Here is a 17414-nt window from a genome sequence, read left to right as displayed (position 1 = left end):
CTTCTCAACCTCCTGAGTAGCTGGGACCAGAGGAGTGCACCACCATGCCTGGCTGATTTTTTTTTGGGGGGGTGGGGATGGGGACAGGGTCTCACTATGTTGTCCAGGCTAGTTTTGAACTCCTGGGCTCAAATGATCTTCCCATCTCTGCCTTCCAAAGTGCTGAGATTACAGGCATGAGCCACCACACCAGGCCTCCTCTATTATTAACATCTTCCATTGGTATGATGCATTCATCACAACACATGAGCCAATATTGATACATCACTGTATGTTTGGATTTCTTTAGTTTTTACCTAATGTCCTTTGTCTGGTCTAAGACTCCATCTAGAACACCACATGACATTTAGTCAACATATCTCCTTAGATTCCTCTTGGCTGTGATAGTTTCTCAGACTTTATTTGCTTTTGATGACCTTGACAGTTTTGAGGAGCACAGGTCAAGATTTGTAGACTGTGGCTGATCTCAGGAAAAAAAAGACACAATGGAACAAAATATTTTTTCAGTTAGAGGATGGTAGCAAGCACCTGCTACTTTTATCATACCCTATGGACACTTTATTCATTTAAATTATGTCCTCATCTCCAAGCCTAGCTTTTATAGACGAAGCTGCACTCAATATAGCAACCCACCACAACTACCAGTGTGCTCCTTTGTGGATGGAATAGTTTATTCAGCACTGTTGGGAGTGTAGTATGTGACCCAACTGCCTGAGTCTACTTCCTCCTGATCTACCACTATCTGTGTGTGACTTCTGACAGGTAACTCAACTTTTTCTTAGTTTTCTCATCTGTAATGAGAATGATGACCACAGAGGGCTGCTATGACTTTCCAATGCGTTATTGCATGTAAAACATGTGGAGCAGTGTCCACCACTAATAACTACTCAATAAATGTTTCCTATTCCAATGTACAGTTCTCGACACTGTGAGGACAACACAGAAGACAGAGGAAATAGCAGGTAAACAGGGTAAGCAAGTGTTACTTTCGAGGTATGAATAGGGTGCTATTGGAGCCCAGGAAAAAAGAGAAAACTGTGACAGCCAGCAGAGTGATGTCTCAGCCTGAATGTAAAGGAGTTAGTCAGAAAAGAGGGCAGAATATCTGACACTTGGTATGCCAATACCTGGAAGTATGAAAAAACACAGAAAGCTAAGGAAGAGCAAGGAAATCGCTTTGCCCAGTGCTAAGGCTGGGAGGAAGGAGGGTACGGAAGCCTGGATGAAAACAAGGTATGAATATGTTCAGTCATTTGGCTGTCTAGATTTTGTGAAAACTGTTTTCTTATTCATAAATCTAGTTACAAAAACACAATAAATAACTATGTGTAGGCCAGGCTTGGTGGCTCAACCTGTAATCCCACATTTTGGGAGGCCGAGGTGAGTGAATTGCCTGAGCCCGTGGGTTCGAGACCCACTTCGGCAACTTGGCAAGACCTCATCTCTACAACAAATCAAAAACTTAGCCGGGCATGGTAGCGCGCGCCTGTAATTCCAGCTACTTGGAAGGCTGAGGCGGAAGGATCACCGGAACCCAGCAGGTCGAGGCTGCAGTGGTCGGGAGCGGCCACTGCACTCCAGTCTGGGTGACAGAGTGAGACTCCAACTCAATAATAATAATAATAATAATAATAATACTAACTATGTGTAATGGAAGTTTAGAGATGCGGAGGAAAGTTTGAGAGGTTCTAATACTCATTTAATAGATGTTCTAGAAGAAGAAAGCAGGTAGAACAAAGAAAAGAACAAGTCAAAAGAGACAGAATACAATTTACCAGAACTGCAGAAAGACACCAGCCTTAGCTTAAAAGGATGGATCTAATGAGAAACTGACCTTTGAAGGAAGAGAAGTAGGTAAACATCATACTTACTCATCTCTACTCCTGAGGACTCTTGCCAGTTTATGCCACAGACAGGGGAAAAGAGTTTAAGCAGGAATGTGCTAGTGGAACTGGGAAAATTCACAATGGGAAGTACAACTGGCTTCCCATTAAAACCAGGACTAGGGGTTGTGCCCTAGGACAAGAGACAAAACTGAAATAGACCCACCCAACAAAGCCTGAAACCAGGATTCTATAGTATCAAGATAATTTACTAGTAATTTAACTTGCGAGACTCATGATTTGTGCCCAGGTCTTAATTTATAAAAGTGACGGAATGACAACACGATGTTAAGCAGGCATAGTGCCTAGAATTCAGGGGAACAATTTCAAAAAGGAAGCAACCCTAGAAGGGGAGACCCAAACTCTGCTTTAAAATTCCCCTTAAATCCTTGACTGACTCATAAACTGGGCATGTACAGGATGAAATACCAAGGGTTCAGTGGAAAATCAAAGATGGAAGACTGAAAAAGAGCTGAACAGAGATTCCAGCAGCTGTTCTGCAATTGGGAGACAAAGTTTGAAGTTCAAATCCTGCCAAAGTAGAAGAACTTAGTGTAATGCTTATTAATTTTATGTGATTTCTGTGCCCAAATACTTGGTCAAACTCTATTTTGGATGTTTCTGTGAGGGTGTTTGTGGATGAGATTTACATTTAAATTGGTGGGCTTTGAGTAAAGCACATTGCCTGCCATAATGTGGATGGACCTCATTCAATTATTTGGAGGCATGGATAGAGCAAGGACTGATCTCTCCTGAGCAAGAGGGAATTCTGAAGCACATGGTCTTCAGACTTGAACTGCAACATCAGCTCTTCCTGGGGTCTCTAGCTTGCTGACCCACACTGGAAATTTACCTGCCAGTATCCATAATTATGTGAATCCATTCCTTAAAATAAATATCTTTATATAAAAACACTTTTTGGTTCTTTTCTTCTGGAGAACCCTACCATACTTGGTAAGCACAACAGGCTTCCCACTGAAACTAAGGCTAGGGGTTGTGCCCTAGGACGAGAGACCAAATTAAAGCAGATACACCCAACATAGCCTAATGCCAGAATTCTATAGAATCTAGATAATTTGCTAATCAATTAACATGCCAGAATAATGATTTTTGTCTGAGTCTTAATTTCTAAAGGTAACTGAATGAAAACACAGAGCTCTCAGTCATTGAAAGAAAAAGTTATTACAGTCCTTACAGTTCTCAAGAGAAGGGGACACACTATGACTATAGGGAGGAAGCACCAGGTTTGGTAAGGAGGCAGAAGGAGTGAGGGGAAAGCATGGCCTAGAGTCTTTATTGTGTTTTCCATGGGAAAGAAAAGGCAGACCAAGGGACCAGCTTAAGACTAGCTAGTTTAAACAGCGTTGGTTGTCTCTGGTCTCTAGTTGTCTGGTACCTGGCTCTGGGTGGTTTAAAGCAGGGGAAATACGACTTGGTTTGTGAAAGTTAGATTTAGAAGGTGGTGGTGGTATGGACTTTAAATTGATTAGAAGGCTTATAATAAGATTTTTCAGGCACCTAGGAAAGCTGGATTGCAGAAGAAATATACATTTTGGCCCTGTAATTAATGTACACCCAGCAGAATCTAAGAAAACACAGAACAGCTAAAAATCAACACTCTTCAGAGGAACATAACAGAACCTGGAGTTTCTAACAATATATCATTCACAATGTTCAAGGGAACAAGACCAGACATTCGAAGGAGGAAAAATACTTTGACTTTTAACAAGAGAAAACAGAAAATAAAAGTAGACATATGATCATCCAGATATTGAAATTAGCAGTCAGGAAGTTTTAAAAATTATTGTATTTGTATTCAGGTAAAATGAACAGAAAGGTAAACAGGGAGAATCCTTGGTAGGTAAAAAGAAAAACTGTAAAATAATCATGTGGAATTACTAGAAATAAAAAATGCCTAGAATTCAGCCTAGGTTTTTGCACTTACTGTTTCTAGTGCCAGGAAAACTTTTTCCCCAGATTCTCAAATGACAGATTTACTTCTCTCTCTTTATTCAGAGTCCTGCCCCCACAGCATCCATGTTGCTATCCCCACCTAGGGACTCTTTTGGCCAAGACCACCCGCAGAAGCATCAGAAGCAGCTCTTACCTCTCTTACTCTCTCTAAGGGCAACTGGGTATAATCATAGCCAAACCTTAGGTGTGGATTCAGAAAGAAACAAGAAGAGAACTGCTTCTGTTCCAATGTCAAGAGTCCAAAAGCCTTGGAGACCAGGCTCCCCAGTGAATTGGTAGAGCCTCAATGATTTGATTTAAGAAGTAATACTACTGTTCAGACCTTTTTCACACCGACCATGCCACATGCAAACTGTGGTTTTAGTAGTAAAATTTCTACCTGCCCTCAGAGAAAGTATCATATCTGTGCCAAAAGAATTCATGCAAGAATTTTAATTACATGTAGTTTATAATAACAAAAAATTAGAAAAGGTACACAGTAAAGGACTGAGTAAAACATTAGAAATGATTTCAATCAAGAAAGCAATGACAAAATGTTTAAAAGGCAAATAACATCGGTGAGTGTATGGGAAAGAATACTGCTATATACTTCTAGTGGGTGTGAATTGGTAGAGCCTCAATGATGATGATTTAAGAAGTAACTACAACAATTTTTATTTTCAATTTTCCCCCATGGTAATTAATCTATCTAGTTTTCCAACTTATTTTTGAACCAATTGTTGTCTTGAAAATATTCTGGGGAAATCATCCATCTTTATCTAGATTTTCACATGTATTTCTATAAAAGTATTCTTTATTTTATTTAGATATTTTCAATATCCACAGTTCAAGAGCAGTAAATGATTATTGAGCACCTACTTTCTGCCCAGCACTGTCCTTGGCTTTGTAGATATAACAGTGAACAAGAGAGACAAAATCTTTGACCTCAAGAAGCTGGCATTCCTGTGAGGAATAAACAGTAGATGGATAAAATTATATGCATGAAACACAATGTCAGTGTTGATAAGTGCTCTTGTGAAAAATATGGCATGGTAAATGGATACACAGATATGGGAGGGCCTTCAAGATGGCCTCTCTGCAGGCCATGGATGCAGGTGGCCTTGGCCAAAAGAGTCCCTAGATAGGGACAGCAACATGGACAGAAGGATTTGTGAATCTGTGAGACCAGAAAGGCAGGCAGGTTAGCAAGATGGCGGAAATAAGTTAAGATTAGAGATCAAAGCCAGTATAGTTCCTGGATGAAGTGGAGGGTGGAGATGCTGTGACCATAGCTATAGGTACAGGCATGTGTCAGGCTGAAGGACCTATGGGTGTCAGAATAGGAGGGCAAGGGTATATTCTCTTCCCTTTCTGCTAGCTAGCTTAGGTGGTTATTATTCCAAATAGTTGGGTGAACAGATACAGAACCGGCCTTGATTCAGGATAAGAATCCCTAGGAGCAAAGACAGGGACTGAATCCAGAAACACTCAGCTCTTCTCTTCATGGGTACTGTGGATCTACTGCAGCTCAACCCTAAAGAATAACCAAAGTTGTAGAGAACCACATGAAGGGTGTTATGTCCCTGAACTGCCCAGACCTCAAGTAGACTGCCTCCATTTCCCAGAGAGAGGGTAGGCACAAGAGCTGGATGGCAGGAAGGGAATCTGCTCAAAAAGAGTTTTCAGAAGTTCCATGAAAGTGAAAGTTTTAGAGAGGAAATAATAATGTCTAAAAAGAACTTTTTTGAAGTTTTTCTATGTAAAAATTTGATGTCCCTTCAAGAAAAGGTGAGTTCCAGAGATTGACATGCCTTGGTCTCAGGCGGACTGCATGCATTCCCATCAGTATAAGGGAAGAGATGGAAAAAGGGGAGGAAGAAAAGGGCATAGTCAGAGAGTGATGACAGGAGATGACTTTGACACCTAGAACCTACAGGTGGGGCCGCTCATATTTTTCAGATATCACCTGGGGCCTGAAAATAATCTTTCCTCTACTTCCCCTTTTGAGTGGAAAGCCTATGTCTGTTATCTGAAAGCAATGAGGAAAAGAGACAAAAGGTTGAATTTGGGCCCAGGTCAGTTGAGAAAACTTGAGGATATACTATACTTCTAAGCTTCAACTATTGACCATTGAATCAGTGAGGTATTTTTGTTTCCCAAAATGAGACATCCTTTCAATTAATGATAATTTAGAATATATGCCTAGCATTTGCCAGGCACAATTTAAAAAAATTAGAACTGCTTTAGCCTTTACAAGATGGATACAGTAGTGCCAAGCCTGGGCTCTGTTATTCTGAAGAAGTGATGGATGGTGGTAGATGGAAGAGCTGTGGGCTGGGGCAGTTGTTCAGAGGAGGAGGAAGAGGGCATGCGGAGCCACCTGGAGAACTCTAGTGGGCACTTATGACAATCTGGCTTGGTGTGGTGAGAAAAGCCTGAGATCTGTAGATGGACACGGGCCCTCAGCCTGATGCCTGATTCACAACTCAGCAGGCATTTGACCTTGAGCAAATTAGCTTGGAAAATAGGGTAGGGTGTCAAATGCATCTCCTCCATGACTACTATAAGGATCCAATGACATAATGAAACTCCCTATATACTCGCTATATACTCAGTGCATGGTTGGCAGTACATAAATACTAATTCTTTTCTGTTCTTACCGTGAGGTGTAGAAGACAGAAGGTAAATCTTCCTTCCAGCAGCTGAAACAGCTAATTCAGATCTCGATTGACTACTGACATGATCATACCCCATTTTCCCAAGCAGTGTTTGTGTTCTAGGCCACACTCACTGGGGCAGTACCCATAGCTAGAAAGCTGCTTTGGCCTCCTCTCAGGTCAAGCCCGCTCCAGGGTGTTTTATTTTTCTTCAGTTTAGCCACTTTCCCAGCTGGCTTTGATTAGGCTAACCCTGAGCCACATGTCACTGTCTTCATTTGTCCTTGTTTATGTTTCCTTGCAAACAAATGTCATGTCTTTCCCATGAGCTTCTTTCTGGCCAGTTAGGTTTTAACCTTACATGAGCAGAAAAAGGTTTTTATTCTTCACCCCTACCCCATTTCTGCACCTGATGTTCCAAACTGCTGCTCTATAACTCAGAGGCTGTTGTCCTCTCAGGGACTCCATGCTAAGGGACCTGTCCACGGGACTGGTGTGGAGCATCCTAGAGATGGAGTAGCATGGGACTTCACCATTGCCAAATCTTGCCTGTGAGCTTATATGTATTTTCCCACCTCATTACATTAAAATAAAACTAGAAGTAATTTATTGCTTATTTTCATACATAATTATCTTAGAAAAATTAGAAAGCATGGGGAATCTCTTTCCTATATAAAGATAGATGTTGCTAAAGTTTGGTGCGTACACATTCATAGACTTTATGTGTATGAATGTGTATATGTCCATACATATACTAGGTTTTACATCACTGGGATTATTGGGTAATATATGTTTTTACTCATGATATTGAGAATATATTTTTTCATGTTCTTTAGTAACTACATTGTATACCATTGTTTAGTTGTTCCATAATTTATTTAATCTAGGAGTTCTCAGACTCTGGCAGGTACCAGAGTAAATCACAAGGAGAGCTTATTTAAACACATTGGTGAGCTTCACCCCAGAGTTTCTGTCAGTAAGTTTGGGGTGGGGCAAGAGATTTTGTATTTCTAACAAGTTTCCAGGTGAGGCAGAGGCAGCCCAACCTCCAGCTTGGACACTCAGGTTGCTTCTGAGTTCACTCATATAAACACCAATGGATTGAACGTGGGCCAGTTGAAATGTTGGGCACACCCTTAATGTCCTTAATGGCAAATTTCTAGGAATGGGATTGCCAAGACAGATGGTATCATAGGTTTAACGTTCTTGCTATCTTTTGCCAGAAAATTAGTTTCAATTTATTTTTCAACAGAAGACACCAGTTCTGGACATTGTGTTGATTTTTTTTCCTCATAAAATGTGCGCACCTCATCTAGCTAGTACAGCTGAGAATGTAAGATTCCCATCCGATGGGCTATGTAAACCTAGAAAGTTCCCCTCAGCTGTCTGAGTCTCAGTTTCTTCATCTATTAATGAGGACATAATACTGCTCTGCTCACCTTTCTGGATTGCTGTGAGAATCTGAAATGATGATGGAACACTCTTTCTAAATTGTGACTTGTGATCTGAAAGACCAAAATAGATGCCCCTTTATCAAGTAATATGAGCCCTAAGGTTAAGGAAATAAAGTTACCTATTGGTCAGGGGTTGAGGTATCTGACTAAGCCTTTGAAGGCAGTGGATGAGGATCTTGGAGACCCTGGTTGGAGGTGACAGTCAGGAGTTCCCTAAACTACTTGGTCTTGGAAATGAGCATGAACTTGGAGATAGGAGATGTGATCTGAGAGATCAAAATAGATGCCTCTTTACCAACTAAGACAGGCCCTAAAGTTAAATAAACTAAAGTTACCTATGGGACAAGGGTTCAGGGACTAGCTGGAATGACAAATTCCTAAATTCCTATAACTATAGGGAAAAACACATCTTAGCTGAACTCCCTAACAATAGGAATGATCAGGCTGATTTACTGGCCAGGCCACTGCAACTCTTATTGGACACAACTCTTTGCTGGCCTTACAAACGTTCTTTTCTGATAAGCTATAGCAGACCTTAAGCCAGTTCCAACCAGCTTATAGAGGCTATGCACAAAATGTCTCTGTGTCGTATAATTCATCTTTTGACATAAAGAGTCAAACTCCACCTCATTTTAATGCTAAAACTCCACCCCAAAGTGAACATGTGATATATGTTACATATATGTTCACCCATTGAGCACACACTTGGCTCCCCTCATAAATATGTATAGTCTTCCCCTCAAACCTGCTGACAATGACTCTATTGTGTGATACAGGCCCTGTGAGGCATAAAACCTAATCTGCCCTTTCCCTACTCAAGGAGAGAGCACCTTCAAAACATGTATCTCTTTCTAGTTTGCAAATTGGTATCTACAATATAGCTCTCTTTTATTCAGCCATCTGGTGGTCTTTTGGATGACAGACTCACGTGCAGGTGGGAAGGTTCTGACCATTTCCCTGAAGGATTAAGATGCAACCTTTAGTGTGGGAATTGCTTCAGAAAGTGAGAATTACTGGGGGAAAGGTTGCTTAAAGACCTATCTTCACAGCAAGAATTGTTGGCTGTGGTCAATGCCTGTGGGAGAACCCCGAGAGTGTGATGGTAAATACTCAACAACTTGCTCCCTACAGAGAAAGGCCCTGATTTTAGCCTTTGCTTATTACCATGATGTAAATACGCTCACCAAGACTTCCTACAAGCTACCACTGTGTCTTAAGATTCAGTAAAATAATTAGGCAGTAGAAAATTTTGAGTATTTATTACTTTTATGTTTAATATAATTTATTTAATTGTAAGTTTACAATTAATTAATTTATATGATTTTAATTTTGATAATGGCTGTGTTTAACAACTGGCTTACAAAGTTCTTAAAAGATTTAAGAACTGGTTTGCATATCCCTAGATGTCCCTCTTGGCCATGAACTCATTAAAAATGCAAGTAACTTAGTTATTCTTATGAAGGAAGGGTTACACTGGTTATACTGACTTTTATTTTTCACTCTAGACGGGGCTACACACTGGTAAGCAGAGTTATTTTGATTCCAAACATTGGGCACTTATATTTTAAAGTAACCCAGTATTAGGTTTTTCAAGGATTGAACTTTGGGGTCCTGCTAAGACATCTGGCACTCAGACAGTGCAACCAAGCTCCCTTCACATACATCTCCTACAGAGAGAGACCCTGCACCGTGGGGGAAGCAGGCTTTGTTCTGGAACCTCATCACTGAGGTCTTGAAAGATCAGTTTCCAATTCCTGCTATTTTTGTCTTTGAATTATTTTAGTTTGGCTTTATTGTGATCAACTTTATTTGTTGAGGGTTAGGGGGTAAAGCCTGCAGTGTGACTGCTTCTTCTCATATTACTGATGTTTGTGGCCTGCAATTTTCCAATAAACCAACTTGAATTTGTGTATCCATTGTGATGCAAATACAAGCCATTCATATCTATTTCACTAAGCCAGGTAAATAATATAAAAATTACCTTTTGACCTGTTCAGTGATATTTTGCTGTAGTATATCACCACCTGTTAATTTTCTGCTACCTAAATAGCCTATTATATGTTGTTTCTAACAAAGTAATAATATATTTGTTGAGCTATTGTCAAGTTCATAGAGAATCATTTTAAACCATAAAATAAAATTTGAATAATATGCAGATATAATATTTGCATACCTAACCCTGAATTGTACCCCATATCTTTAAAATAAAAAAAGTTGAGGCTGAGATGAGTGGATTGCCCGAGCCCATGGGTTCATGACCCGCCTGGGCAGCGAGACCTCATCTCTACAATAAATCAAAAAATCAGCCGGGTGGTAGTGCATGCCTGTAATTCCGGCTACTCAGAAGGCTGAGATGGAAGGATCGCCGGAGCCCAGCAGGCGAGGCTGCAGTGGCCGGGAGCAGCCACTGCACTCCAGTCTGGGCGACCGAGTGAGACTCCAACTCAAAAAAAAAATAAATAAATAAAATAAATAAATAAAAAAAATAAAATTTAATAGAAAATAAACAATAATATGTGGATGCTTATAATTTTGTCTTGTAAATAACACATAATTCATATATGTTTTCTTCCAGTCTTTATCTTATTTGTTGAATTTTTGACAGCCAGGGTGGATTTGGGACAACTTCTGAGGAGAGGCATCCTTCCCCAGCAAGGTTAATCAAGGCTGACTGCTTCCGTCTCCCATTGTTGGCAGGGCTTCTTCCTCCTCCCAGATGTGGATGTCTGTGATTCTGGCTGGTGCAGGTGACACAAGCAGGTCATGTGGGAGGTGTACTGCTCTGACCATTTCTGCTCACTCCCTATTGCCCTGTGACGTGCCAGGGCTCCACTAAAGTTATTTCCCTTGACAGTGATATACTCCCACAAACATACTGGCACCAGGAGCAGCAGAGAGCTATTAGAACAAGACCTCCTTCCTCGCGCAAAGCTCATAGGCCTGGTGTGTGTGTGTGTGTGTGTGTGTGTGTGTGTGTGTGTGTGTGTGTTGGGGTGGGGGTTGGTGCTGGAAGCCAGTGTCCCAGCCAATGTTCAGCCTGTCTCACTGCACTGCAGGGGATATAGTCAGCAGCCAACAGGCATGGTTGAATCAGCTTCCCCTTCTGGTCTCTAAGCCTTGACTTCAGTTTCCTCTCTTGGGAAATTTCCTGTGGAAATTTCATGTGGCCTGATCCAGCCTTCCCAGAAATCCACACCTCACCCCTGTTTCATTCCTGGAGAGCCTGGGATCCACTCAAGGGTTCGGATGCCATGCTGGGGAAGGGAAAGTCACTGTCATGCCCTGGGACACCTGGACCATCCATTAAGCAACTGTATTATCTCTCTGAGGATGAGGTAGGAAGAAGCCAGTCTTAAGACAGGTGTTTGCAGTAGTTATTCTAATTGTGGAGATAAAAATAAATCATCCCAGTTCTGCTCAGGGGTTATTTGTGAAAGCATTTTGCTACTTTCCAGCAACAAGATATCCATATGTCTTAGAGGTAAGCCAAAAGGAAACACAGAAGTAAGCACAACACACTTAGAGTAACTCATTGTCACCTTTGGGGTTGTGGGATGTCACCCCCAAGTTATAATCACGGGTAACGCTGCCAAAGATTCACTCAGTGTGTTAGTAACTGCTACCCAAGAGCTTAGCCCGGGATGGCCTATGGCCAGTTCATTTTAGACATAGAAGGAAGGAAGACCCAGCCTTTTCCTAGAGTTCCCAGCACGGCTCTCCAAGAATATGCAAAGAGCGTGACCCTTTGATGGGATCCTGCAGCCCTTCGGTCATGTGAGTGGTGTCAAGCAGGATGTCCTTTCTCCCAGATGAGATCTCCCTTCCAAGGAAGTGTTTACCCGAAGAAGACACTTGTCCATCTAGCAACCTCACGGAACACATACAGTCCCACTGAGCCAGTGCTGAGCAGGAGGAAGGCAGGCTTTGGGCCAGATGGAGGCCTGGGACTTGGAGCACAGCCACAGCCATGCCTGAAGGTCCAACCCCAGAAGGTCCGGTCTCCTGAGGGCTTCCTGATGACAGAGAAGGCCTAGGCTATTTTGCTGTTGTTGTTGTTTGTTTGTTTTTGTTACTTATTTATTTATTTTTTAAAGTGTAAATTTTTTATTTTAAAATTGTGGGGTACAATTCAGGGTTAGTTATAATATTCATTGTGCAGGCACCCTTGTTGATGAGGTGTGCCCCCCCTTACCCAGGCAGATTCCCACTACCACCAATCCCACCTCCCCACCCTCCAAACCCTCCGCTGTTCCCTGTTACTGTCAATCCTTTTCTTATAGTATTATGATAGTTGTTCAAAGTCCACTTATGAGTGAGAACATGTGATACTCAGTTCTTTGTTTCTGTGAAAGATCACTCAGTATTATAGACTCTAAGTCCATCCAGGTTACCGCGATGTTCATAATCTTGTCCTTCTTTTTGGCTGCGTAATATTCCATCGTGTATATATACCACATTTTAAAAATCCAGTCCTCTTTTGATGGGTTGCATGGTTGGTTCCATGTTCTTGCTATTTAACAATGCTGAGATAAATATGTGTGTGCAGGTATCTTTTTTATAGAGTGCTTTGAGTTCTTCCAGATATATTCTCAGTAGGGGGATTGCAGGGTCATATGGAAGGTTGATTTTTAGAACTTTCAGGAATTGCCACACTGTTTTCCACAGAGGCTTATATTAGTTTACACTCCCACCAACAGTGTAGAAGTGTTCACTTTTCGCCACATCCTCTCCAGTATCTGTTATTTTTTTAGTTATTCATGATGGTCATTCTGACTGGAGTTAGATGGCATCTTAGTGTAGTTTTAATTTGCATTTATTTGATGACTAGTGAGGCTGAGCATTTTTTCATGTATCTGTTGGCTGCTCATATCTTTTGCCCATTTTGTAAAGGGGCTGTTTGTTTTTTTCTTCTCATCATGTTTGAGTTCCTTGTAGATCCTAGGCTTTTGTCAGACATAGAGTTGGCAAATATTTTTTCCCAGTCTGTGAGCTGTCTCCCTGCTCTCTTGATGGTTTCTTTGACTTTGCAGAAGCTTGTCAATTTAATGAGGTCCCACTTGTCTATCTTATCTCTTATGGCATGGGCACTTGGAATTTTGATCAGGAATTGGTTGCCAGTTCCAATTTCCATAAGAGTGTCTCCTGCATTTTGTAAAGTTCTTATAGTCTGAGGCTTTACATTTAGGTGTCTGATCCATTTAGAGTTGATTTTTGTGTATGGGGATAGGTAGGGGTCCTGTTTCAATCTTCTGCATGTGGACAGCCAGTTTTCCCAGCACCATTTACTGAATAGGTTCTCCTCTCCCCAGTGGTTAGTGGTGAGGCTTTGTTGAAGGTGGCTGGTTGAGAAATTGAGGTTTTGCTTCTGGAATCTCAATTCTATTCCCTTGATCTATATGCCTGCTCTTGTACCAATACCAGGCTGTTTTGATTATTGTAGCTTTATAGTAAAGTTTAAAGTCTGGGAAATGTCTACCAGACGAAGACACTTGTGCATCCAGCAGCCTCACTAAACATGCACAGTCCCACTGAACCAGTACTGAGCAGGAGGGAGGCAGGCTCTGGGCCAGGTGGAGGCCTGGGACTTGAAGCACAGCCACAGCCATGCCTGAAGGTTCAGCCCCAGAAGCCAACCCCCTGGGGACTTCTGATGACAGAGAAGGCCTAGGCTATTTGTGTGGGCACCTAGAGATGCAGGCCAAAACTCAAAACAGCACCAAACAAACCACACAAAATGAGCAGCCTGTTATTAAGTCTGAAGGAAAACAAAAGCAAAACTCCCTTCCTCATTTGCTTGAGGGAGCCAAGGAAGAGCTCTTCATATTACATTTCTCCGTGGCTAGGTTTTTCCTTATGTGGTCCACTGACCTTTTAAATAGTTAAAAGAAGCAACAGAAAATGAACTCAAAAGATAATACTTCCCTACTCCAATCCTCAATTTCTCTGATTGCTTCTGGCACTTTCTCTGCAGACTGAGCATAAGATGAGGTCATCCTTACTTCCTGGGAATTGACCTTCAGTGGGAGAAATTCCCACTCCAGAGCTCCCGCCACATACCTGTGCGGCAGCATCTGGGCAGCTCCCTACTTCTTTCCCTTCTTTTAAGTCTGACAATAGGACTTTGGGAAGACAGCAGGGTACTTGCTCCTCTCTGAGGTAAAGAGAGAACGATTGCCCACTTGAAAATGGTTCTTTTGACAGTGGCTCAGTCACAAAAATGTTACAATTAAGACTGAAGCACCGCCCTGGGGAATCTCAAGCTTCTTGGCCGAATGGACAGACTATTTCCATACTCTCATCAGCCCCAGAATGAATGATGTGATTCTCCCTGTAGCCTAGATCAGGGCACAAGCCAATCTCTGGAATTAGAAGCTAAGGGAAGTGAGATGTGGTCTCTCTGCTTCCTGCCATGGCTGTGGTTGGTTTGTTTCCTGTTAGCCTTCTTTTCAGCTGGGAAAAACAGGCTGGGAAGAGTGGGTTTTGGAAGAAAAATTAAGATTAAAAAAGACTCCAGGCCTCTTGAATGAGGTTTGGAGCTCACATGCAATGTGTGCAGTGAGTTGATCAGGAGTCAGGGCTCTAAGAAAATGCTGTGTCGGTCCTTTTGGGGTTTGCACACAAACCCTGCTGGCTGCAGCAGTGATGAGTGGAGGTTTCTGGCAAGGCTGGAAAACCAGCTGGAGAACTGCAGGAGGATGGGCGGGAACCCTGTGTGGGTGGTCTCAGCTGACTATCAGAATGAAGTAAGATAGAGGCCCTTCACATGGACAAAGGCAGCCCAGAGGCCACTCACATGCCATTGGTAGGACTTCACTTTAAACCACCCCTCTGGAAGCAGCATCAGGGCAGCCTGACCCCGCCTCCAGACTTGAGATGGAGGCCCCCACTCTCGGCCCTCCCATCCTTGCCTCACCAGATCCCTCTGGACCACTGACCTCCCTGTCTATAAGGAGGGTTCACAGTGCCCACCTGACAGTACTTTTTGGAAGGATTTGAAGGAACATACATAGATTTTAGAGGGAAGAAGGATCTGACCCAAAGACTTCAGAAAATGATATCTGGGCCAGAAACTGTAAAGCTAAAGATGAAAGTAACTACATATAAACATTGTAATCTAGTTGGTACAGTTGTTTTCCATCCAGGTAAGACTTAACAATTCTGAAGATGCCATACATGAACACTGGAGTTGAACAAACATAAGCAAATGGATGGTTGTGGTAGGAACCATCCTCCCAAGTTGACCTGGGAAAAACACAGTGCTCTCCTGACCCCCAGTTTTCCTGACTGGGCCAGGAAGGCGCACAGAACACAGACACTGGTCAGTGAGCTGTCTCACTAGAATATATTTAAATATTATAGAGCAAATCAAAGTCCATTGTTACCATGATGTATAAAAAATTGCCCCAAAATCTAATATGTAAAATGTTTTTTCCTGTGCTCACAGTTTTTGGGGATTTCAAGCAGCACACAGAGGGGATGGCTTGTCTCTTCCCTAAGATGTTCAGAGCCCCAGCTGGAAGACTCAAAGACTGGAAGGCAGAACTATATGAAGGTGCCAATTTTTTTTAACACTCACCCATCTGATGGTTGATTTGTAGCTGCTGCCAGAAACACTTGTATGTGGTGTCTCCATGTAATCTGGGCTCATCAAAACATTGTGGCTGAGTTCAAAGGAGAGTGGACAGAGAACCAGGAGGAAGCCATATCATCTCTTAGGACCTAGCATTGACAGTCACAAAGCATCATTCCTGTGTATTCTATTGGCTGAGGTAGTTACAAAATCCACCCAGGTTCAGGAAGATGGACCCTGTGACTTTGTAAGAGCATGAGGGATGTGATATAGATGGTGTGATCATCTTTTAGAAAATTCAGTTTTCAACAACCTCTGGTAATCTTTCTCCTTTTTCCCGAGGTCAATACTCTTTTCACTTGGGTACAATTATTTTCAGATCTCCTCAGTGTCTTTACATACATAGGCAATGTAGAATTTGGCTGGGGCTTTTTAGAGGAGGGATAGTGTATTCAATTTTTACATAAGTAGAATCATCTATATTTCCTTGCATTTTATGTTTTTTTGGTTTTTTTTTTAGCATGAATTCACTTATAGTACGTGTAGGTGTCTTTCTTTTTATTGAGGTATAGTATTCTACTGTTTGGTCATATTGTGATTTATTTAACCATTTAAAAAAATTTGATGGATCTTAGGAATGTTTCCTGTTTTTTTCCTATTATATACAATGCTGCAATAAACATTTGTTTATGTGCTATTTTATGCTCCTAGTACAAAATGTCACTGTCCCCCAGGAAAGGAAGGATAGTAAACTGCTTAGTAAAAGAATATATCCACATTTAATTTTAATGGGTGCCACTTAACTTCCTTTGAGCAAAGTAAGGTACACTGTTTCCAATAGAGTATAAAAGTGTCCATTTCCTCATGCCCTCACTAGCATTTAGTTTTGTCAATCTTTTTTAACACTTGCCTATCTTATGGGTGAAAAATGCTGTACCATGTGCCATATATTTAAAAAGTGTAGTTCCCTTATTGTAATAAGATCCAACATCTTCTCATATGTTTATTAATCATCGCATTTATCCTCCTGGGAAACAAATGTTCATTTTCTTTGCTCTTTTTATTTTTCAGTTTCACTAAAAAGCAGAGAAATGCAAGTGGAAACAGTGAGTTTTTTTAAACAATGAAGTTAAGAAAGATCCTCAATTCTTGTGAAGACTAATATTGTTTAAGTTGAGAACAGCTACCCTCTAATTACAAATGTTAACATGTTTCTTTTTATATATTTTATTTGTTTGTTTGTTTGTTTAAGTGGAGACAAGGTCTTGCTATGCGGCCTAGGCCGGTCTCGAACTCCTGAGCTCAACTGGTCCTCCCTACTCAACCTTCCAAAGTACTGAAATTATAGACAGGAGCCAATGCTCCTGGATTTCTCCATATTTTTTTTGTTTGTGTGTTTATTTATTTATTTAGGTTCAGGGGGTACACATGCATATTTATTACATGGACATATTGTGTAGTCTTGGGGATTGGGTCTCAGGCAGCCCATTCCCCAGAGAGTGAACATTGTGCCCTGTAGGTAGTTTCTGAACCCTAACTCCTCTCCCCTCTCCCATTTGTTGGTGTCTATTTTTCTTTTTTTTGAGTTAGAGTCTCACTCGGTTGCCCAGACTGGAGTGCAGTGGCCGCTCCCGGCCACTGCAGCCTCGACCTGCTGGGCTCCAGCGATCCTTCCACCTCAGCCTTCTGAGTAGCCGGAATTACAGGCATGCGCTACCACGTCCGGCTGATTTTTTGATTTATTGTAGAGATGAGGTCTCGCTGCCCAGGCGGGTCTCGAACCCGCAGGCTCAGGCAATCCACTCACCTCAGCCTTCCAAAGGCGGGGGATTACAGGTTGAACCACTGAGCCCGGTTTATTGGTGTCTATTAATTTCATCTTTGTGACTCTTTAGCT

The sequence above is a fragment of the Carlito syrichta genome, unplaced genomic scaffold, assembly GCF_000164805.1.
Source record: "Carlito syrichta isolate Samal-C Ts95f unplaced genomic scaffold, Tarsius_syrichta-2.0.1 Scaffold247529, whole genome shotgun sequence".
In the NCBI taxonomy this organism is placed as follows: Eukaryota; Metazoa; Chordata; class Mammalia; order Primates; family Tarsiidae; genus Carlito; species Carlito syrichta.
The sequence above is the reverse complement of the archived record's forward strand: the minus strand, read 5'-3'. Positions refer to the sequence as shown.